At 45.6% G+C, this 23,120-nt stretch overlaps 1 protein-coding gene across 4 annotated transcripts in view; it reads right to left on the bottom strand.

Annotated features, from left to right (window-relative positions):
- The window catches only part of NEXMIF (neurite extension and migration factor), a 171,051-nt gene extending 156,936 nt beyond the window's left edge, over positions 1 to 14,115 (bottom strand). For 3 of the 4 annotated variants that reach the window (XM_074915235.1, XM_074915234.1, XM_074915238.1), the window contains exon 1: positions 13,354 to 13,466. The gene's annotated coding sequence lies outside the window, so the exon portion shown is untranslated. Of the gene's footprint in view, positions 1 to 13,353; positions 13,467 to 14,028 lie in introns of those variants that run through there. The other variant, XM_074915237.1, reaches the window with a different exon arrangement.
- Positions 14,116 to 23,120: the final 9,005 nt, after the last annotated feature.

The following is a 23,120-nucleotide window of genomic DNA, read 5'->3' as shown; positions in this document are numbered from 1 at the left end:
CATGTTGTTTGTTCTTTCATCCTCCCCGCAGGAGAGAAGCATGTGCAACGGTTGTGATATTTTTTAATAAATGTGTGTTTGCAGTCAGTGTGGCACAAGACCATAACGTATGACTGATAAGAATACAAATATAAGCATACGTGTTGCTACATGTTTATGCTAGATGGAAAAGGCCAAGAAACACCCCTCACTCCAAACCAGCATTTGTTTTGTAGCTGTCCTTTGTTCCGATGTTTATACTCTTACTGTCCTGAGCGAACACTTGTTTCAAGACAGTTTTTTCAGAGTGGATTAAGACTAGAAAGTTTCACTGTGCCAAGGAAGCAGTGCTGCCAGCTACAGTCTTGATCTTGAAGACTTGTTAAGTCTTTTAGCTATCATCCACAAAGCACTTGCTTCCCTAAAGATAAAGGCATTGAACTCCATTCAAAATTAGGCAAGAGGCTGACAAAAACACTTGGCTGGGTTGCAGTGGACTACAGCACAGCAGGGTGCACCCCATCTTTCTCACCCCAGTCCTGCCTAAACACAGAGGACTTCATGAGCCAGTGTATCACACTGCTGCTATACGGACAAGGCAGACTGAAAAAACAGATGTGGTCATCATTCACCATCATGAGACGGACTCATAATCCCCCAACGATAGCAAACAGCATCACTCAAATGTACTGCTCTGCTGCATCTCGGCATCACCACCTGAACCAGAAGAACTCCTCAGCTATGGAACAAATGGATCAGGACGGTACAGGCCTTCCACCAGAGACTTCACAACAACTGAAACACTTTCCATGTTTTCCTTAACCCACCAACAGAGCCTGCGTGTAACTTGATTTGCGTTTAAATTTTGGAGGCTGACTCTAATAATGTTTTTTGTACAAGAGTGTTCAACCTAATTTTATTTCAGACACAACTATAGTACAACTACTTCTTATTACAACATGTAATTAGTGGCCAACTTTCCAAAATAAAACTGGCAGTGAAATTCAGAATAAGGTTTATTCGTCTACAAAATAGTGATATTTTTTGGCTCAAGCTCTCCCCAAATGTAAATCCACTGTTGACAAATGTCACACAACTACAACTCTGGCCTATTAACTTCAGCCAATGTGATTCAAATTCCAGAAGTCCTATGCTTACAGAGACAGTCTACTCGGCACATACATTCAGAAAATAAATACAATATATAGATGTAGTAAATAGATTTGTAATGAGTGTCGCTTATCCCTGTCAACTGTGCTGATGAATAACACTGTTAAAATGGATCAGATCGCCCACCAACTACGATCACAGCCTTCCCATGTCCAAAAGCCACGTACTTCCCCAATTAGTTGCTCAAAACTAATTGTCAGATGTAATTTTCAGTCAGCAGTTTCTTCTTCCTTCCTCCTCCTTAATATATTCCTTTCGCACGCATTCCCCACAGCACCTGACTTGCTCAGCAATCTTTCCTCCCTTCCTTACACACTCATGCATTATGTCTTAGACCTAATCTCTCCTTACAGCTTTTGAGCAGAGCTCTTCCAGGCAGCTGACATTTAAATAAGCTCTGTATTGACTTTCCTCTGCTGTACCTCAAGTCCTCCTCGTTTTTCTTATGTTCATATTCTGATTCAGCTTCTGTGCAGCTCCTTCTGAGGGTAACAGGAGCGGAGCTTGACTGATAATCAATAAATACCTTTACCCGGCAATCCCTCAGACACAGAGCCCAGGAGGAGATTCCCCTCTCTTTGCATGCATATTCACTATTTTGGATAAACTTTAAAAGGCAGAAAAAGGTTTTTCCCAAATCTGCAGCATGTTTCAGACAACAGTAAGCCTGTGAACTTTCCTTTAACTTGCATTAAACTGATACAACTTTTAATTAAAAAAGTAATTTTGAAAAATTGCTTGTGCGGTGCATAAGGTGATGTTCAGACAGCATCACTGATCCCTGGAGTTCTGCAGCCTTGAGTTTAATAAACTGAATTTTCAAAAGTAAACACAGCTTGCATCAGCACAAACCTTCTATTTTAGACTAATATTTTCCATCCATTTCTTTTTTTAGCCAAAAGAGGAAGCTTTCAGAGCACCACACACTAAACATCACACAGGTGTCACTGGAAAGGGAGAAAATTTCCAGACCCTGGAGGAGCTTTGTCCACCTGCCAGTCAAGGACGCCTTGCCTCTGATAGCGTGAGGCAGGCAGGCAAGACGCCCTGTCCCCCATCCAGGACAGCAACATCAACACCCAGCACCAACATGGCTGTGAGGACAAAAGGCCTCAAAAGCACCGGCCGTGGGAGCTGAGGCACGAAGTCATGACCCCCTGCTTCTTGCTGAAGAAAAGCCCAGGCACAAGGACTGCCATAAAATTTACACCTGAGCTTGTGTATAATCCTATACTCACACAGCAGCTCCTGCCTTCTACAACTATAATTTAGGATTTATTTTGCCTAATTCATTATTTCCTGTAGTAGGTAATCCAGAAGAGGAGAAAGCCAAAGGGGAGAACAAAAGCAAAATGAAAATCAAACCAAAATATTTTGCCCTAGGCAGAAACAAGTAAAAAACACTCTCAGGTTTCCTTCTGTTTGTTTTTATAACTGTTCACCTGTTCTTTTTGCAAGCTCTTTTAAATGAATCGTTTGAATTCTCTTTTATCCAAGAGTTCAAAAAGACACTCATTGACAGTAACTGTCATTTCCCCTTTTTCCCTCCTCTTTCCCCCTTATCAATTTATCACAAACAATTATCTTATTACCCTGCACACACACACAAACAAGGGTTGGGAAGTCAAGATTCTTGGGTTCATTGCATGACTGCATTTCTAGCAGGTCATTAATTTCTCTGCGAGCTGGTTAGCTCCTCTACAGCTGGGAGAGGTGGGCTGTGCAGCTTTATCCAGTGTTTATATAACAAACACTTTGTGAATCAAGGCACACTGTGCTGATTTGAAACACCAGGCATTTTGTTATTATACATAAATAAATATAAATATAGCATTTACCATTTTCATCTCTACTTATTTGCATTTCTACTATTTCAAAACTTCTAATGTTGCTAGAAATGCCAAAAGGAGACATGTTCCCATGCCTATTCCACCAGTAAATAGTAGGCCTGCACGTAATTTTTTCCTTCCGTTGAAACCCAGTGTATTTCTAACTGTATTTCCTCAGTCAAAAATTTATAAGAAAGCAGCTTTAGAGGTTTTGTTTTCAGTTGCAGCAATATAAACACTTAAACATTCAGCACTACCCATGCTGAGCAATGTATTTCATCTTCACATCCCTTAACTCTAAGCACCATTGCTGATTATCCTGCGAAACTTCAGACAACACCTTATTTTATTAAATATATGTTCAGATTTGGTCTCAGTTCCACAAAATATTTAAGCATATGCCTAAACATTAAGTGTGCAAGTACTCCACCAAGTTCTGATTTGAGGTTATCTGGAAACACATACAACAAACTCCAGAAGATACAACACTCATTCTTTATCTGAAGAGCTCCGCTCCACAGATCAGCCTTTTAGAAATGTGCCAGCTTTGGCTCTAACAAGCTCTTCACACTTTTTTAAGACTAATAGGCTCCACATATTCATCTCCAGAGAGTATAAATTCCCTTCCTCCCCTTTCCCTTTTAAATATGTCAGGCAACATTACAAAAAATAACATCTGTGCCACAGTTATGCAATAAGCAGCATGATAACCATTAAACTGCACTTTATAAAGAATGGACTGAATTAAACAAAAAGAAAAAAGCAGAAAAAAAAGTTCACCTTTAAACCTTGAGATCGGGGAGGTTTTCAGTGCTACCTCTCTTCCTTTCTTATTCTAAATTCCCCACTCTCTGCCCCTCTTCACTGATGTTTCATGGCTATTAATGGGAAGGTCTGAATATACATGCAATGAACAGTACAAACTGATTGAATCTGGCTGGAAAGGGCTTAAATATCCAGGATGAAGAATCCCAAAAGTGTTTTTAGTATGTGTATACATTTCATCAGAGTATACAAACAGTACTATACCTTTTCTTGCAACACTTAGCAAACCTCTTTTCATAAATATAGGTCAACAGAGCTAAAGTCTGGTTTTGCCTCAACTCCCACTTTAAATGCATAAAGAATTCGATTTTTAGGCAGCAGAATGAAAGAAATGGTGTATTTCATGCTATTATATACCCAGCCAAGGATCCCAAAGGGTTTGTTTGGGCTTTAAAAACAAAACAAAAACCCTTGGCATTTGTCAGACTAAAACCATTTTTCTTTGGTCTTTGCACAACCATCCTTTCCAGATTTGAATAAATAACATCAAACAAATTCTTTTGACTTCCATTACCATGCAACGCACAGAAGTCGTTCAAGGAGAGACAGAGCAGTGTGTGAAAGCATTTGATAGCAAAGGACTACGAGGAGCATCCTGCATGACCATCAGATCTGGAAACGCTCATTCCAACCCCTCAGCTACCCTCCTGTTATTTAAGCAGTCTATACTGCCCCAGAAAGAAATGATTCAAACAGCCACAGAGACCAAGTTTAGGAGCTACCACCACAGGATACTGCTTTACTGTAAACACATGGCAAGGGGGTACTGAAGGTATTAACAAAATAACAAAAATACTGACTAAACAGTGAGCTACGCATCACGTTTTCACCTTGACTCTCCATTTACTGTCACTTGCAAATTTAAGTGTGGTTTAACACGGTCCCTTCAGCAAATGCCCAGGCCTAATCAAATAGGGGAATATAGTATCGTGTATCCTTCAGCTTGCTTTTGTTTCAACTTTAGTCCACAGAACACAGGGCGAGAACTCATAGATAATACTGGCAGCTGCAGATTTTATGTATTTTATGTTTATTACAGCTTGTAACAGGGAAAATAACCCCTACGCTTTCACACAAAGTTTAAGGTACCACATAATCATGAAGCATTTCTGATATGATGTTTGGACTCCACCATGCACAAACTTATTGATCACAACACAGATGAAGACTTTTCCATACCACACCACAATTTAAGCAGCATTTTCTTCTTCTCCTCATCAACACTGATATGTCAAACTTGCTATATGTCGCTCCAGCATTACCACCTATCCCTTCTTAGGGGCCCTCTTCCTCCATTCCTACTCTTGGCTCTTCTATTTGCATTGACAGAGCTGGGGTAAAACACCCCAAGGTGAAGTCTGGGCTTGGGTTTTTGCTTACAGTTTCAAGCTGCTTGTGCTGCAGAAATTCCCCTCCAGACTACCTGCAGTAATTGAAAAGTTAATCCAAGATGCTTCTGAATTCATCCTGAACTAACCTTTAAGAAGTCTTAAACTTGTATTTGCAGTGAGGAAATCCAGCACGCGTGCTGGCAGATTGTGCATATAGAGGTAAATATCCTAAACATGGGAGGAAAGGAGGATGTAATTAATAGGTAAAAAAAAAAAAGCTGAGAGGACTGGGATACCAGGGTTTGCTTAACACATGAATCAGAATCAGTAATTCCATACACCAGTAACCATGTACCAGTCACTCAGAAACTAACTCTACATTCAGCTCTGCATCATAACCAATACTCATCTTTTTTTCCAAAACCAGAAATGCCTCAGAAGCATAAAATCAGCACTATAGCCTGTCGATCATTAAGTACCAGGTCTTAACCCTCTACAGAAGAAGAGGGAACCGTAAATAGCACATGGCTCTTAGCTTGACACTATATTTAAACATAAACTATAACCTGAAGGCAAACCCCGAAACATAACTTTGTGTTGCCTAATACAGCAATAAATTCTAAGATTGAGGCGGTCAAGCCAATCACAAAATTCACCCTTCCAAACCAGAGACTTCTTGGAAATACAGTGCACGTTCAGAAATGCTGGCTGGCTGTAACAGCTGAGATGAGGACAGGCCCAGTTCAAACTCAGAAAGAAGCAGACAAGGAATTAGCACAAATTAAAGAAAGAAATAGGCACAATAAACAAAACTGGTTTTACTGCAGTACGAACTCTCCATCAAATGATGTTAACCAGACAAATAAGACAATTAAGTAAGTGAAGGTTACTGGGTTAGGACAAATTATTTTTTCTGCAGGAGGTTTCAGCTGACGGGTTTCTCCACATTTGCCATGCCTGGCTGGGTTAACACCACGTGGCTCCTCTGCTTCAGAGAAACTCGTAGGCACCGTGGGCTAGTAATGGTCCTAAATTCCAGTATAATACATTAGCCATGCTGCTTGCATCATAATCTGCTGTATTTCTGCACAAGTTGACAATGTCTGCTTGATGTACTTCAAAATTAATATATCACACACACCAGGAATCTAAGACAAGCCACTACATGGACAGGTGATTTTGATATAGTGGATTTCCTTAGATACAGACATAAACAAACCATGGGAAATTATTGCATGTTGCTCCCTACAGAGCCAGCGGTGTCAAGAAGATAGGGGTTTGCTGGTTTGCCTTAATATGAGCTGAAAAACTGTGGTCAGCAGCAGACTTTCCCTTCTGATCTTCCCAAAAATTCTACCCATCCTTCCGTATTAAAGGCACAGCTATTGATTAAGTAATTAATGTAAGCAAAACATTAAAAAAAAAAAATCACATCACAACTTTTTGTAGCTAAAATAATCCCACTCCCCAACAGTTTTCTTCACACAAATGAGAACAGCGACCACCGTGAAAAGAGGCAATTTTCATTTTTACCCTTGAGGTTCAGAGAGGGCTAAGAGTACTAATTGCTCTATTCCCTGAAGCAATATGAAATAAGACCAAGCATCCATCTGTATCATCACCAAAATACCAGCATGAACCTTAAATTCATATTCAGTGGATTAAAACACGACCTTGCAGGCTACAGGGAAAAAGTGCTGCTAGCTGGCCAAACAGACACCGGATTCACTTTGTACTTGTTAAACTCCCACCCACATTTCCGTGAAGCAATTATTTCTCTGAAGTTATTCAGCAACTCCGAAGGTCAAGTATGGTCCTAACTGGCCGGCTGCAAACAAATGCACCTTTCATGTTGGCATGTACTTCAGCCTGCTACCAGCCATAGAGTAAAACCTAATCAGAGGAGAAAAATGGCAGTAAACTGGTAGCAAAGGGTACACATCTGGTCTTCAGAGTATAGTCAATCCTTGCAGAGGATCTAGCAGACCCAGCTAGAGACCTGAAGATTGGGGCCAATGCAATGGATGGGAAAGAACAAATTTTTTTATGTATAAAACTTATAGTTTCAGCTAAAATACTAAAAATTAAAAAAAAAAAAAAAAAAAAGGCTTCAGTGGCACTTCTGAAGAATAAAAAGAAGGCTTTGGAAGCTTTAGATTTGAAGCTTCACAAGCTTCTTATGAAAAATGCAAGCTTTGAAAAACTTCTGAAGATTTAATATTCCACTTTGGGCTCTTCTACTGCCAACGGACTATGGATGCTGTAACTAATAAAAAATAATTAATGCCAATAAACAGGCCCTTCATAAGGCTTCACCGTCTCTTCTCCATCAAAGACTCGAGTCATTCATTGGGACACTGTACAGGAAACAAAATCCATCCACAGAGCTTGTCTTTTCTACATTCAGTTCTTCTGTGCTATAACTCACAACTGAAAACCTTCCAAGTGCAAGGAAAGGAGTTTGATTTTATTTTAAGTACGCAGCTCCAAAGGCAACTCCCAAGCATGGCAAAGACCTTACCTAGAAGGGGACTGAAAGAGATGGGATTTTTTGTGCTAACTCTCTAAAAAGCCCAGGTCTCATGTAGGCAATGAAACAACCAGGCAGTTTCTCAGGAGTGCTCTGCACCGAGCGGTACCCTACAGTCCACCAAGTCACACCCTGGCACTCCTGAAAGTCTAGCCACATCCTGCAAGACTCACAAGAGATGATTTTTCTGATAACCTCCATTTGGGAGTCTGAACGCCCTCAAAAATGCAACAGTATCATAGCACCAGCCACCTTCTCACCAGTTTCAGCACACCAGGAAACATACAGTGACAATGCTCGGGCTTTAGTACATGAGAAGCTCCTGACCCTGGGGAGAGGGAAGGCAGAAACTGCCTCAACTATTTTGTTTTATTTCAGAAATCCTGACGCTCCCCTCTCAAAGTGGCTCAGCTGAGAAGCGTGTAACAACTTCAGACAACAGCAGTGAACACCGCAAAGCAGTAAGGATGACCTTCACAACATGAACTGGCCACCCGTGCATGAGGAGCCATTCTGCATAACAGAGGCATAGTAAGCAAGGTGAGAAAGCTGATAAATTGGCAAAAAAAACAGTCAGCATCTAGGCCAAGCATACAACCTCTGCTGTTCCTGCCAGTTTCAATGACACACTGAAGACTGGCATTGCAACGCCGTACAAGGTGACATCCAGAAGACTGACCTCAAGCTCTCACGGACTCTTAGGACAGAGACATTCTTGCTCTCATGCCTAGGAATAACAGGAGCTATCTGCAGAGACAGTGATCACAGTCATGATAACGACAATTCAGAAAGGTCATAAAACTGCTTTGATACATGAATCAACCGGGGTCCAAGCAGAAACAATGCCAGCCCTTTTGGTCCAGCATACTATGGTCCTACCCTCCCAAGGGGCAAGAACAATTAATCTAGACAAGATGATCAATCAGAAACTTCTAGTGATGCATCCACCCATATTCTGAAGATACAGCACAAGAAAAACAACAACAAAAAAATAAATACAGGATCAACAAAAGGAAAAAATTAGTCAGCAGAATTTCCTATCATGGGAGACTATCAAGACGAGAGCTCAGATAAATAAAGCAAATCAGGCATGTCTTAGTAAAAAGTGCTTCCCGAGCTTTGTAAAAACCAAACAAAACTGCAACTATGAGCTCACATCACTGGGTGTAAATCGCCTTCTGAATACTTAAGGGTCAGAAGAAAACTTTGCCCGAGGACAACACCCGCCACTGCTGCCCGCTTCCAGATCTCCCTGCAGCGTCCTCCAGCGCAGGCAGCACAGACCTCTCCTGCGACCGGAGGGCACTGGGTTACAGCCCTGTCTTATTCACAGAGCTGATGTAGCAATGCAGACACAGATCCAGCTCATATGTATCACTGTTTGGAGACTGCATAATCATCCGGCTCAGCCCATGTGAAAGCAATATGAGAACACCTTCTGTACAGAAGAAATTCTTGAGATTTAAAGTTTTAACACAAGCTAACAAACGCCAGGGATGAAAGAAATCCTGGGATGAAAGATCTCCATGACACCTGCTTTGAATAAAAAGACATTGCTACAAAAATATCAGAGACCTGCTGGTCTAGAGCCTTTGCTACATGTCATTCCCCAGACATCAATTTGCAATAGAGGCACACAAAAGCAGTATTACACAGATTACATGCTACTCCCCTGAACTGCAAACAAAATCTACCCAGCACTACCACCTCGCCGTCCAAAGCACTACTGAACTAAAGCCACCTTCCCTTGCTGTTCCTAAAATGACTTTGCTAAGCATAAGGCATGCAGCCGGGTTCAACACCAATTTGCAGAACCGACAGCTCCTTCCACAAACTTCGCCCTGGCTCAGCTTTCCCAAATACTCCCGATTTCTCCTCATGTCCGCAGGCAGGGCATCAGTGGTACCAACATTTCGGCACTGACAGCAGGATGGCTAATCCTCAATTTGTGCATCCTTCAGGCAAAACTCATGCCCAGCGCCTGGATGCTTAAACCAGTTAATCATCTTCAGCATCTGTAACTTCACTTTCTACACAACAAAGTAACACATGCTAACTATTTAACATTTCGTTGTAACAGCACCCAGGAGCCCTAAAATCGAAGGGCTGAGATCCCACAAGCCTCTCACCCACCACATACAGGGAACAAATCAGGCAGGTCCCTACACTAGAACAGCCCGGACCCCCTGCACAAAGTGACACCACAGGCACGTATGACCAACTCGAAGGAAAGAGGGAAGAGCAAGGTACCAACAAAACATGGTTCGCTCGGTTTTATGCCACATGGCTCATTTACTCACTGCTGGCAGCTTCCACAAAATCAGGCTCGTCAAGCACCTGACTGTATACATAGGTAATGATTATAAAGCCAACTCAAGCGGGGCTAAAAGTACACAAAGAGCTAGCATAAAAGTAAAAAAACAAAACAAAACAAAACAAAAACCAAAAAAACAGTTCTCTCCCAGGTGAAAATACAGGACTTTGAACGTAACAAGTGGATTATGTAAAAATTATTTTGCTTCCAATTCTCAAAATATTTTTTTTAAATTCCCTCACAGACCAAAAATCGTCATTACTGAGAAGCAATAGCAATTTTACTGTGTTTAACATACTGACTACCCAGCTCTCTCAGGGCCAAACACAAGCTCAACTATGGCAGCATCTGCACAGCCCCTGTGAGGACTAGAGCAAGGCCTGAAGTGTCCATGGCTCTCCTCCCTGGATTCTGCCCGAGGAGAAGATTATTTTCTAACGTTGCTTTTTGTTTGCAACAGGGCATAAACTTTAAGGGGGGGGTTTGTTGTTGTGCTTGAAGAAATCAGCATGGTTGGTTTGTTACTACGCTGGAAAAGCCTCATTATCTGAGAAGTGCTGCTGCACCTTGTATCGATGGTTGCATCCTACACCCGGGACGCCAACCTGAGTCTGGACCCCTTTGTTTGGGAACACTTTCTCCCCAAGCCTTGCCTGCGTTCTTCTTGGTCCTGCAGGCACATTTAAGTCTTTTCATACGTTTCTCTCCAAAGACAGGAAAAAGATACGCACGTGATCGATCGCAAAAACATCCACAAGGAATCATCACCTCAAAAGGGGAGGACACCATCAAAGCGCTGCCCCACACAGCCCTACTCCCTCCCCCTGTACAAGCCACGGAAGTTAAAGCCCACTGGCCACAAGCTTTTCCTTTTTTGTTTTTAACCCAAAAGAGTCTCCTTATGATTCAGAACTCAACATTCAAATGGGCGGCCAGAGTCTCACCTCCAAAAGGCAACAGCAAACACAAAAAAGGAAAAACAAAACGACAAAAATCCCCCCTCCCCGCCTCCCAAAGCAAAGCGCAGGGTGGGGTGCAGAGAGAGGGAGAGGGGGACGAGGCACACAGGGAAGCAGCCGGTTGCTCCCCTTTTCTGCCTCCCTTTTATTTCTGCTGAGTGTAGTAACACTTGAACTGGCTCTCTTTATTTGCAGCCGGATACGCGCTTTCAAAGATACTGTACTACTGTGTAGGCCAAGCAGGGACTCTCTTTCTTTCCTTAGTTAGGGCTTTTGGGAAAATAATTATTCACCAGAACTGCCATCGTGAACAGAGAAAGCTAAATCAATGTAGCTTTGTATGGGCCATTGCCACTGCAAAGCAAATACTCCATCAAGACATGGATCAGTGAGAATTTTATCACTAGGAATCCTTATGCACATCTTTGTGTATTTTTAATATCCATCTTATTACTCGGTGTGCCCCTCCCCTCCCCCTGCTCCTGCACCCCACCCTCCCCACGGATTTCTCTTGTGTCACTGGCAGCGACAGGGCTTGGCCGTAAGATTAACATGCTCAGTAGAAACATCTTAAATACAGTCAGGTTTATTCTCAAAAAAAAAAAAAAAAAAAAGCATTGGTGCATAGCAGATTTATTCACTGAACAGGTTGATTTATTTAACAGTCTTGACATACATCAAAACCTACTATGGGCTTACATAATTGTTACCCATTTAGCAGGTCTGTTTCTTTTGTCAACTATTTGTTTTTAAAAAGTGATTCACTAAAGACTGCTGCCTTATGCACAGTTCACATACCTTAACAAATGTAGCCTTGCATGGGGTATTAGCTGAAGTGACTTTAAATTGCATCCTACCTGCTTGAGCACTACCCTTTTTTTTTTTTAGCTTCCTGTATTCTTCCCTCACCCAAACTAAAAACAAAAAAAATAACCCAAACCAAAAACAAAACCACAAAAAAAAAAAAGCAAAAAAGCAACAAACCCACAAATCAAAAACCACAAACAAAACCAACAAGCAGGAGCGTGTGTACAGGCACACACAGAGCTCACTTTCCAGCAGTCTTTGCTGCGGGCACGGCGGTTACCGCATTACCACGCTGCTCCAGCGCTAACAGCAGGTACCTCCAGCACGGAGGACACACAATTCCGAATACCAGGATGTTGATGGTTGCACAGAGGTTCCGGGCAAAGCCGGCCGGAGGGGCTGGCGCGGGGCAGAAGGGACGAGCGAAGCACCGAGCAGGAACCTCAGGGAAGGTTTAAGAACCACAGAGCCGTTTTGTTTTCACGCAAGAGGCTCATTCAGGCCCTGCTCGCACAGGCGCACCGCTCCCCTCCGGCCGCACGCATCCACCCACGACACCCATCCACGAATTCCCCAAATACGCACCCATCCTGCGCCCGTTCCCCGCGGGAGGCGGAACACCGGAGAGCATCACCGAGAGAAAAAACAAACCCTTTGCTTTCATCGCCGGTCCCATTACAGCTTGTTTGGGTTAATATATCATAAACCGTATTGCTCACGAGCAGCACAGTTCATTTCGGAGACGAGGATTTCATTATTCCCCCCCACTCCCGTTTCAGCATCCTCCACGCACACACACAGGTCACATCTTACACTTAGTAAGCAAAACACATTACCGCTGCCACCGCTGCACGGACGCACAAGCGGTTCAGAAATTAAAGAGACCGGAATAAAAACCACACGAACCCAATTCTCCACCGCTCGCTAGACAGATGGTTAATTATATTCACAGCCGCATTTTTCGCTGGGATAGAGTTTCAGACAATGAGCCAGTTTTATTTGATTAGCCAGTTTTCTAGTTTAATACGCGGAATGACAGTTACTTCCAGGGTTGGGGCTTTTTTTCCTAAAAGAAAAAATCCCATCCCCCCCTTCTTTATTATTTTTTTTTTGTTCTGGCCGAGGCTGAAGTAAGTGCAGCCCCCCCCCTCCCTCCGCCGCTGTAAATAAACCCCGCCGGGGCGGGAGGGGAGGCGGCGGGAGCACCGGCGGGCAGCAGCGGGGCCGGGGGGGGACACACGCTCCCCCCGGGCCCGGTGGGGCGGCGCCCCCGCCCAGCGCGGCACCTGCCCGGGGGGGGACGCGGCGCCCCGCGGGGGGAGGCGCCAACTTGCCCGGTGCAGGCCGCCCCCCCTCCCCCTCCCCACCACACACACACACACACACACACACACACAGACACACACCCCGCGGCCGCCCCGCTCCTTCCGCCGCCGCCGCGCAACTTCGCCGCAGGCCTCCGCGCCCCGCGCAGGCCGGCATTGCCATCAGCATCGCCCCCCTCGCCCCAGGCCTCCTCCTCCTCCTCCTCCCCCGCTGCCTCACGCCGCCTCCCCTGCGGCTCCCGCGGTGGTGGTGGGGGGGGAAGCGCCGCGGCGGCGGGACTCACCTCAGCGCCGGGCCCGCGAGGGAGGCGGCCGCGCGGGGCCGGCGGGTCCCCCCGCCCGCCGGGCGGTGTCGGCGGCGGCGGCTGCGGCGCTCAGCGCTGCTCCATGCGCCCGGGGCCCCGGCGCGCGCAGGTGGACGCGCCCGCCCCCCCCCCCCCGCCGCCCCGCGCGCGCCGGCCCCCGCCCCTCCCCCCGCGCGCCGGCCCCCGCCCCTCCCCCGCCGCCGCCGCCGCCGCCGCCGCAGGGCCCTCGGCGGAGCCAGCGCTCCCGGCCCTCAGCGCCCCGGCGGCTCACGGCCGGGCCCCCCGCGGCGCGCAGCCAGCCCGCGCCGGCCCCGCGCTCCCTGCGGAGGGAGGGAGGGAGCGAGCGGCGCCCGCCTCGCCTCGCCCCGCCGCCTCCGCCTCCTCCGCCGCCGCCGCGGCCGCTCCCTCCTCGCCGCCTCCCCCACCCCGGCCGCCTGTGCCCATTCAGGAGGTGCCGGGGAGCGCCGCCGCTGCCATTGTTCCCGCAGCCGCGGGACCGGCGCCCGTTACACACACACACACACACACACCCTCCCCGCCCCCCCCGCTCCGCCCGGCGGGAGCGCGCGCCGCGCCGCCACCGGGCATAAAGGGCGCGTCGCCGCGGCCCCGGACCCCGGCGGGGCGGAGCGGGGCGGGGCGGCCCGGCCTCACCTGCCGCCAGGGCCCGGGGCAGGTGCCGCCCCCGGGGTGGTAGCGCAGCCGCCGGGGCAGCGATCCCGCTGGCCCGCCCGCCCCGGGCGAGAGGGAGAGCAGCCCCCGGGGCCGGCGGGGGACAGCGGACCGGCGGCGCCGTTCTCTCGGCCCTCGCAGGCAGGGGTGGGGAGGGAAGATGGGCGCCGGGAGGAAGGCAAGGCAAGCGGTGGGCGGTCGGAGCTTCGCCCGCGGCCCGCTCGGCGGCCGGGCAGGGCAGGGCAGGCCCCGCCGTAACGGGAGGTGGGTCAGCACGGGGCGGGGGGGGCGGCAGGGGCCGGGCCGGGCGGGTGTCACCCTCTGTGCCTGCGCCCAGGGCACCGCTCCGCCAGAGCGCGGGAGGGACACCGCTCCCCGGCGAGGGCGGCCGAGCCCCTTTAATTCTCCAAAACGCAAGAGCTGCCCGAAGGGAAGAGGTGAGAGGGATGGCTCGGCGCGTGAGGGTTTGCAACAGCTCTTCGGCTTTATTTTCATTATCACATTACAGAGACATGTAACAGCTTCCGGAATTACGCTTTAGGCTCAGATGTGCATTAACACGAAGAGGCTGCTTCATCCCAAGAGTGCTTTGGACGTGCTGAGATGCCGGGCAGGGATACGCCGGACACTGCCTTGGGGGGAACGGCAGGGCAGGAGAAACAGGCAAGGCAGGGGACTACATCTATAGAGCCCGCGAGCTTATAAAATACATCCATTCTCGCAGGACCCCCACAACAGCTTCTAGTATTGCAGCCCTATTTCTCCACGACACCCGCAGCGCTGCTCGCCTCACATGTGCGCCATGTCCAGAGTTATTGCACCGGGACCTGGCGGAAAGTTTTCTTACTGATTTGGAAGGTATAACAGAATTATTTAGCAAATAGAAGGCAAACCGGACCCAAGTATGTTAAGTGCAACTGAAGAAAAGCAACATGAGTATTAGCCTTTTAGTTGAATTAAATTCACTGTGATATTTAAGAGAGGTTCCTATTCATAAGTTACCATGTGAGCTTACCCCAAATTCTGTTGCCTTTTCATCTTAGACGACACAACCCATACAGCATTAACTAATCAACTTTTAGACCGTGACTAAAATTTTAAAATATTGAGCACTTCAGTCCTTGTTCTCACAGGATGGGAGAGCCCCATGTGTATATAGAGTACTAAAATGAAAATAACTTATAGCAGCATATCCAATGCTCTCTGAATTCGGAACACTTTACACATCAACTTTAAGTACTGCAAAATAAGCAACTAATCTCATTCGGTCTTCATTAACAGTGGTACCCAGGATATACTATACACCACATGCAAATTATTTAGTCCCACTGCAGCAGGGCACATGATTGAAGCATCACGCCCTGCTGTAGAAACAGAGGTGAGCAGTAAGCGATGTAACTAAGGCCACAGAGCAAGTCATTGTCATAGCAGTAGCATCTCCCAGTCCTATCCTGAGCTACTGTTTTCCTCTCCAGCATCACCACGTTGCTGTGGAAATCACACAGTCCAGGCCCTATACCTTTGCACATTTGTAGTCTCTACCACAATGCTGCATTTTATTTCTCTCTCACACACACACAGACACACCATCACCCCCCCATCATTTTCCTGACAGAAAGATTCAAGTAATATAATGAGTAATTAATCAGGGTCAGGTGAGATGGTTAACAGTGCACCTAGCAGTGCTCAGTTAATCACACATACATTTGGATGGCATTCATTAACTAACTGCTTCAAATTTCATGAACTTGGGGGAGGTTTTGCCCTCAGCCACTCTGCCCTTAGCACACTCACACACGGGCTATATTACCTTCAAAAGTGCCACCGAAGGCATCCAAGCAAATCTGGCAGCTCCTCCACTAAGGCACCTCGCTGCGCCCCGCTGCAAGCAGGAATGATGTGGTTAGAAGCACCGGGGTACCAACACTAAGTTTGTCAGACCTACCCAACTCCTCATGATGTCTTTGGAAAGGAGATGGCAGCGGTGCTGTGTGCTGGGAGGCTGGCAGCTACAGCAATCAGCAGAATATAATCACATAGATAAGATTAGACGTAAGCGTGGGGAGAGCCATGGTGGAGATGAAAAGATACATTCAATTAAATAAGCATTGCACCTGGATCCAGTTTAGAAGACAACAACCCAAGTATTCATTTAAATGCTGTCTTTTAGAGAGAATACAAACATAAGGCTCAAAGATTTTCCTTGTAGCTGTGATACAATATAATGCCTTTAGTTTCGCATATCCACATGCTACTCATTTAAGGTACTTCAATTACAGAACTACCACAATACTCATCGATCAGCAGCATAAAATTCTGCACAGCATCTTCGGCAATCTTTAAAATTAACAGTCTGTGCACTGTGATCTTTTTATGTACTGCCACAAACAGATGTAAAAAGTGCACTGACATGATGGAAGTGCAGCTACCCATCTTGGCTGGGTATTAATTTTCCAGACTGTCAAATAAAGAGACTCACAGGTGTGAGAACAAGGTGCTAAGAAACTCTTTTGGCAGGAAGAGATCAACAAAACCCTGAGCGAGGAGCGATTGCAATGCCAGCCAGCACCTCGCTCTGCCCTGCCGCACACCCTCACTGCTCTCCTGACCTCCCCAATACAGTGCAGCTGCAACGTGCATCGTAATCATTCACTACAACCTGTAAGACCGAGCAGATCAGACATCTACATCTGTCCCATCCTCCCAGCTGTCTTCACACAAAATCCATGTGCCCAGACACATCTATATGCTGGGAGCCTACGCTTGCTTGTCTGCCTAGGAAGCAGGAGTCAGACACTAAAATAGCAGAACCTGGATTATGGCAATAGGCCAATGCCACGGTGCTTTCCAGTTCTCCAAACACCTATTTTAGGATCATTCCTTCTTTTCATGATGGCTACTTTTCCTGACACACAGGAGGGTCACTAAGGCACACCCAATAAGGGTTAAATCCTTCATTTGGCATGGCCTGATTCATTTCTGCCATACACAGTCCCTCTGCTAAACAGTACCAGAGAGAAAGGCAGAGGTTCACAGGAGGATTCTGGTTTGCCTGTGGTACAAGTACGTGAATGTGATTTTTCAAAGAGCTCAAATCCTACGCTCTTGGATAAGCCTGGAAAATCAGGGGTCAAGCAGAATGCTGCCCAGATGTTATGAACCTTAAAAACCCAGAGAAAAAGGAAGCAGGATACCAGGAGTTATCACCCTCCTATTCTCCACTACCACTAAGAGCTGGAAAGGATTTCTTCCCCCACTCTGTCAGACTTTGAGGACCAACTTCTGAACAAGAACGGTGTAATGTAGACCACTGGTAGAACGGGAGGCACTCCATGTGAAGGTGGGGCTTTGGTTCATGTGCGTGACGGACTTGCCTACTTCCTTCTTCCTTCCTAGGTCCTGATACGTGATTCAAAACTCTGTGCTGGGGGAAATAATGCCGAGGCTGCAAACAGGGATTCATTCTCACCAAGGCTGAAGCAATTCCTGAAGAAACAAAGCTGGAATCATCAACTGCCACATACAGAATTTCTCCTTTCCTGTCTGTCATACCTGGCAAGCCTTAGCAGACCTTTTGTCAAGAAAGCATCGAAACTCTACCCAAAACAGTTGTTCCTTATGAACCCCACCGGTTCCTGGCATGTTGCATCCCCCTTCCAGTGTGCTGCCTAAGAAGGACTGGAGAAACAGTGCTGCTATTTAGTCCGTGCCTTCTCTTTGCCCTGACGGGTGATGTTTCAGACACACTCGGCAGAAACTCAAGGCTGTTGGTGACCTCTTCGGGTGAGACACATTTCCAATCTGTCTGACCGAGCTGTAGAAGGACGGAAGGTGAGGAGGGTCCCAGATTAGTTTTTCAGGCTTCTCCACTCCTTGATACGCTCCTTGCTCCAACAGTCAACCCCCCCACCCAAGAAACCCCAACCCTCCTTTGCAACTCATTCACAAGGCTAAAAAACTCCTTATCAAGTCAGAAAGTTCCAGCCAGTTAATAGCTTCTGAGGCTTGCGTGGCCCAATACAACATTAAAACTGTGCTGCTAATAGGCTCTGATCCCCCAAATTAGCCTGTATCTATTTCTCTGTTTCCCCCACCTTCCTCCCAACAGTTCAAATTGTAAATCTTTGTCTAGACTGTGCATTTGTCCTACTGTGTTTCCGTGGCCAAACGCCTCATTATTGGTGGCTTCTGAACAGGAGGAAATAAAAGCTTACCTTTGTGCCTTGGCCAAGACGAATGCTCTGTGGACAGAAGGCTCTGTGTTCTCTCGTTTCCTTGGCAGGACGAACAGTCTTGGCCACTTGAGGGGAGGCTACTGGATTAGCAGGGGAGAAAAAAAAAGGGGGGGGTGGGGGGGGGACGGGACACCAACCAGCAACAACAAAAAAGGCTCAAGAATGGTCTGGTGTGTTTGCAGTAAGCCAGAGCACAGGTTAGAACAAAACCTGGAGAAGGCAAAAGGATCGGGATATGTCAAGGTAGAAAGCCGAGCCGAAGGAAGGAGGGACCGATATGCTGAACAACAGCTTCTGAGACAGCACGGCCAACTGCAGCAGCGGAGCTGTTGGGCCGTTTGGCTCCCGCCAGCCCCCGAGCTGAACCTCCCGATGCCAACAGCCATCAGGGTCCCCGAGCCCCTTCCGCACTCCTGTGTCCTCCAGCCCGCTGAGGGGACACAGTCGGAGGGATGAGTGTGAAATCGAGCGGGTGGATGGTGTTCCCTCCCTTGGGTGAAGGCTCCTGCTTTTCTGCACAGAATTTCGGCGTGTGTGCAGTGAGCCCCCCGCAGCCAGTGCACACCTACCTGACGGCTCAGGCATCGATCCTTGGCCCAGCACATGCCTGCAAAAAATCAGCGCTGCTGCGGGCTCATTAAAGATTTGGTCGCTCACGGCAGCAACTCCAGTGACCCAGATGGGGTTGGACGCCTCTGCTGTGTGCGCTAGACTAGCGAAGGGCAGAGATGCAGTAGATGTTCCTGGATAGCCCACAGACCAAACCCAGCTGCTGCTTTGGCCAGGCTGGCTGGATCTAAAACCCCTGGATGAAAACTGCAGAGTCAAAAGAGCTGGTGAGCACTCTTTGTGAACAGGGGGAGGTGTTACTTGTAGTGTCCTCATAAATTATTTCATTTCTTTAGGAAATGCTGAGCTCCTTGGGCCTGGAGGCACCTTATGCCTTACGCTCTTGCTTCAAGTACAGAGGATGCTCCAGTAGTGCACAGCGGGTACAGAGGGCAGAGCTGATGCAAATGGCTGGGTTTAATGCAGACAGGGCAGCAACGTGCCACGGCCACATAGGCTGTGCCATCCCAATTGCTGCTTGCCCAATCTTCAAAAATAAATCCAACTTAGAGAAATACGTAACGGTAAATTCATCTTGCCAGCAAAAGTGTTCTCTAAAGTGAATGTTCATTAAAATGCTCGCTTCCTTCCAACCTAAACATCCTCAAACTATTTTCCTGAAGCCCTGAAAGCTTGGCAAGTTCTGTGAGTTAGTTGCAATTCACCTCTGCATCGGCCTACAGAGTCACTGAAGTTTAGCTCTGACCTCTTTTAAGCTCCATCTAATTATGCAACTGAACTGCAACAAGAACAAGTTTTGCTGAATGTGCAACAGTCTCGTCACCATATTTTGATGTGGGGAGACAGAAGGAAATGTTGTTTAAAGGTCAAGCATTTCTACGGGGCTTGACTGATGTGGAAAAGACAGAGCCCTCTCCAGAATCTCTGAAGTCAAATCCTTTATTTCTGTGGGTCTTGGATGTGCCCACATCTACCTGAACAGGAAGGTATCAATCTTGGAGTTTACCCATTTTTCTTCAGGACTGTAGTTCATTAACTACAAGAAATGCAGATTCATTAATGTGCATTAACCAATGACTTTCCTATATTACCACTGCTGTCTCCAATCAAAGAGTCATTTCTGGAAAGCAAGGGCGGAAGGAACAACATGCTTTGGCAGCTTTAAGATGATACGCCCAAAGCTTTATACCCTCTGTCTTATATTTTTACGGTAAAGTATCATGAGCTATTACCATATTTTTCATTATTATTTGTAGCACTAAATACTGCAGCACACAGTGCCAGATGGCTAATATTTGGAATAAAAATAATGCAAGGCCAATCTTAGAAAGACTCAATGAGAATGTAACAGCATGTATTCATCCTACTTTCCTAATGCACATAGTTAAAATATTAGCAGACTTAAAATCTGGTTTTCCAATTTAGCAGAATAGCATACCATAGAATTATACGCATGCATAGATACATATGTTTAAACACGTAAGTATAAAAATTTTAATTTCTTTCCATTTTATTTACATGTTTCAAGGGTCTTAACATAATACATAGGTACATCTTCCTTTATCCTTTAGAAGGTTATTTTGACCAGTAAAGAAAATGAAATAGTTTCAAAATGCATTAAGAACATAAGCAAAAACCTTTTTCCAGAAACTGTTATTGGTACGAAATACTTTTTTTACATTTTTTTGAAATATATAAACAGCTTGAGTCCTAAACTTAACCAGATGGAAACGTGCCTACAAAGAGTTGGATCTAATTCAGAAGAGACTGACAGCCAACAGATGAGCCAATTTAGACCATCCTATGCCAAAAATGGTCAATCATGTTATCTTATGTGTGACTCTACTCTGGCAGATGCCAACTCTATCCAAACAACTTCAAGCATCATTTTGGAAGACAGGATTACTTTACACACACTTAAAAAAAAAAACCAAAAACTTGATTTTTCTGGAAACATTCCACTTAGTTTCAGCATTTTTGCAAGAGATTTTTATTAATTTAAGGATAATTTTTTTTAAATAGCCTAACAGAATAAATGCTTTCCAATCCAACAAAGACTGATTAAAAAACCACTAAATTGCAGTTCAGTGACAGTCCCCCATTTATTTAAATATTAATAAAAGGAAAGCTTTATACCTGTGCAAACCAATTTAACTTCTTTCTTAAGGCAAAATGCCTACTTTCAAACACACAAAGAAACACGACAGTAAGTACAGATTAAATGTACTTCTTGCATCCCTCAAACTTCCCCAAAATTAAGACTAAAGTTAAAATTAAATGACTTTTTTTTTTAAATGCGAAGTGATTACAACTAAGGTTTTTTGTTAAGTGTGTAATTCATAATCACTCAGTGATTTTTTTTTTTTTTTTTAACCTTCTGGAAGACATTTTACAGCTATGCTGTTAACCTGCCTCAGACTGCAACAGGAAAGGACCACCTCCTCCATAACCTATAGACTCTCCTCTAGGGAACATAGTCCTGGTATGGTTACCTTTTTTTTTTTTTTTTTTTTTTCCCCTTCTTGCCCCCAGTTTGAATAAGAACAGTCAAAAAGGGGTAAACCACTTACTCAGTTATTAGTTCACCCTAACAGCATAGGACCATTCAATTAATTCTCCAATGCATCACATAACCTGTATCTGCTGTCAGCTGGTCTGTGTTTAAACTCAGTCTGAATTTTAGCTTCACACTAAAGCCCTAGGTGATGAGATTTCTCCCTTAGATTGAAAGCTGCAGAAACCAGTGTAAACACTTTGTAGGTCATCATCTTTCACAGGACACTGTGAAAGGCCACATTAGAAAAGATTAACATCTCCAAATCTGTTGTTTCCAGAGAGAATAATGCAAGCTCTTCTTCCAAAGAGGAGGGCAGCAGTTCTGCCAGATAGCCTGTAGTTTGGATATCATCTTGACAATCGCACACAAAGTTGCAATTTCATTTTCCATTTGTACAGTAGGTAATTGCACTGCCTGTGTGAAGTAACCTTACCTCATACAACATAAGGAAGCCAGGCAATTATCTACAGGACTTATAGCAAGGTCTCAATTTCCAACCTCCTTATAGTGTCTTTTGCGATGACAGTCCCAAGATTTTGAGATCCACAGAAATTAATCTAGACTGAAGTCTCGACATTTGGAAGGTTTTAGAGATCTTCCTTATAGGACAAGAATATATTCTCAGTTGTATGATCACTTTCTTACATTGTTCCTGCTTCTCTTCAAGGAGATGGTGTCAAGACATGTATGACCAGAGAGCCTGACTGCAGATGTTTACTTTTCACTTGAGGCAACTCTCACAGAAAGGTTCATTCAAACTGAAAAGATTCACATATGTGTTTCCTGGGCATACAATTCAATTTTCAGCTGATGAAGACACCAGGCTTTAGGTAACCACACCCGGCTCACATCAAACTTTTCCCTAGCTAGTCCTAACTTGTCTGTAGATTGTGTTGTTCTTGTACCTTGGCAGCACATTGGGCTTCACTCTAGGACCATTCTAAGCTGTTTCAGCTGATCCTTACAAAGCCATAGTGGCTTTTCATTACATCCAACGGTGTAATCTGCTGCCGACTGATCCACAAAGATCACTTTCCAGTCTGCAGTGGGGAGCAGCTTCAAGGTGACTCATCAGTAGGATCAGAGATGCTCTGTCCCAACCTGACCCAAGGCTGGTGAGAAGGTATGGAGCCTGTGGAAAGAACCGCAAACTGCTGGAGAAGCTCTTGGAAAGAATGGAAAGTTAAAATTTATCACCTAGGTGGGCTTGTGTCTTTTAAATAACTAGTTTGTTTCCTCTGTTTATGGATAGTCAATGGGTAAAGAAACATATGAGTCAGACACAACCAGGCTGACGACAACTTTTCTTCACTTCTAGATAAACTCCTGGCTGAATAGCAAGAGGCAGCTTAGTTCCAAGGGCTTCCCTTCACATAGTTGTTACCATACTCATAGCTGTTGCCCACCTCTGTTATATGATCTGAGATTCAAAAATTGTGTTGGCAACAGTTGGGTGATTCAGCAAGTACATTTTTTTCTCTGGTCATGTTCTTTTTTGTACCTATTTTAAAGAAGAGCACAGGCTGAATTTAGTTGGCTACATTGCCACTACACAGTAAACCAATGTTTTCTTCAGTTTCCATGCCACTGTTCTAACAGGTCTTAAAGCAGGCTCTAGGACAAGTGTGTATTGAAACAAGAAAAGGTTGCTACAAAAAACATCATAAAGGAAACTATGTTACACTGCGAGGACCCATACGCTTCAGTCACAA

This window comes from Athene noctua, chromosome 11 (genome assembly GCF_965140245.1).
Source record: "Athene noctua chromosome 11, bAthNoc1.hap1.1, whole genome shotgun sequence".
NCBI lineage: Eukaryota > Metazoa > Chordata > Aves > Strigiformes > Strigidae > Athene > Athene noctua.
Note: the sequence above shows the minus strand (reverse complement) of the source record. Positions and strands in the feature narration are given on the sequence as shown.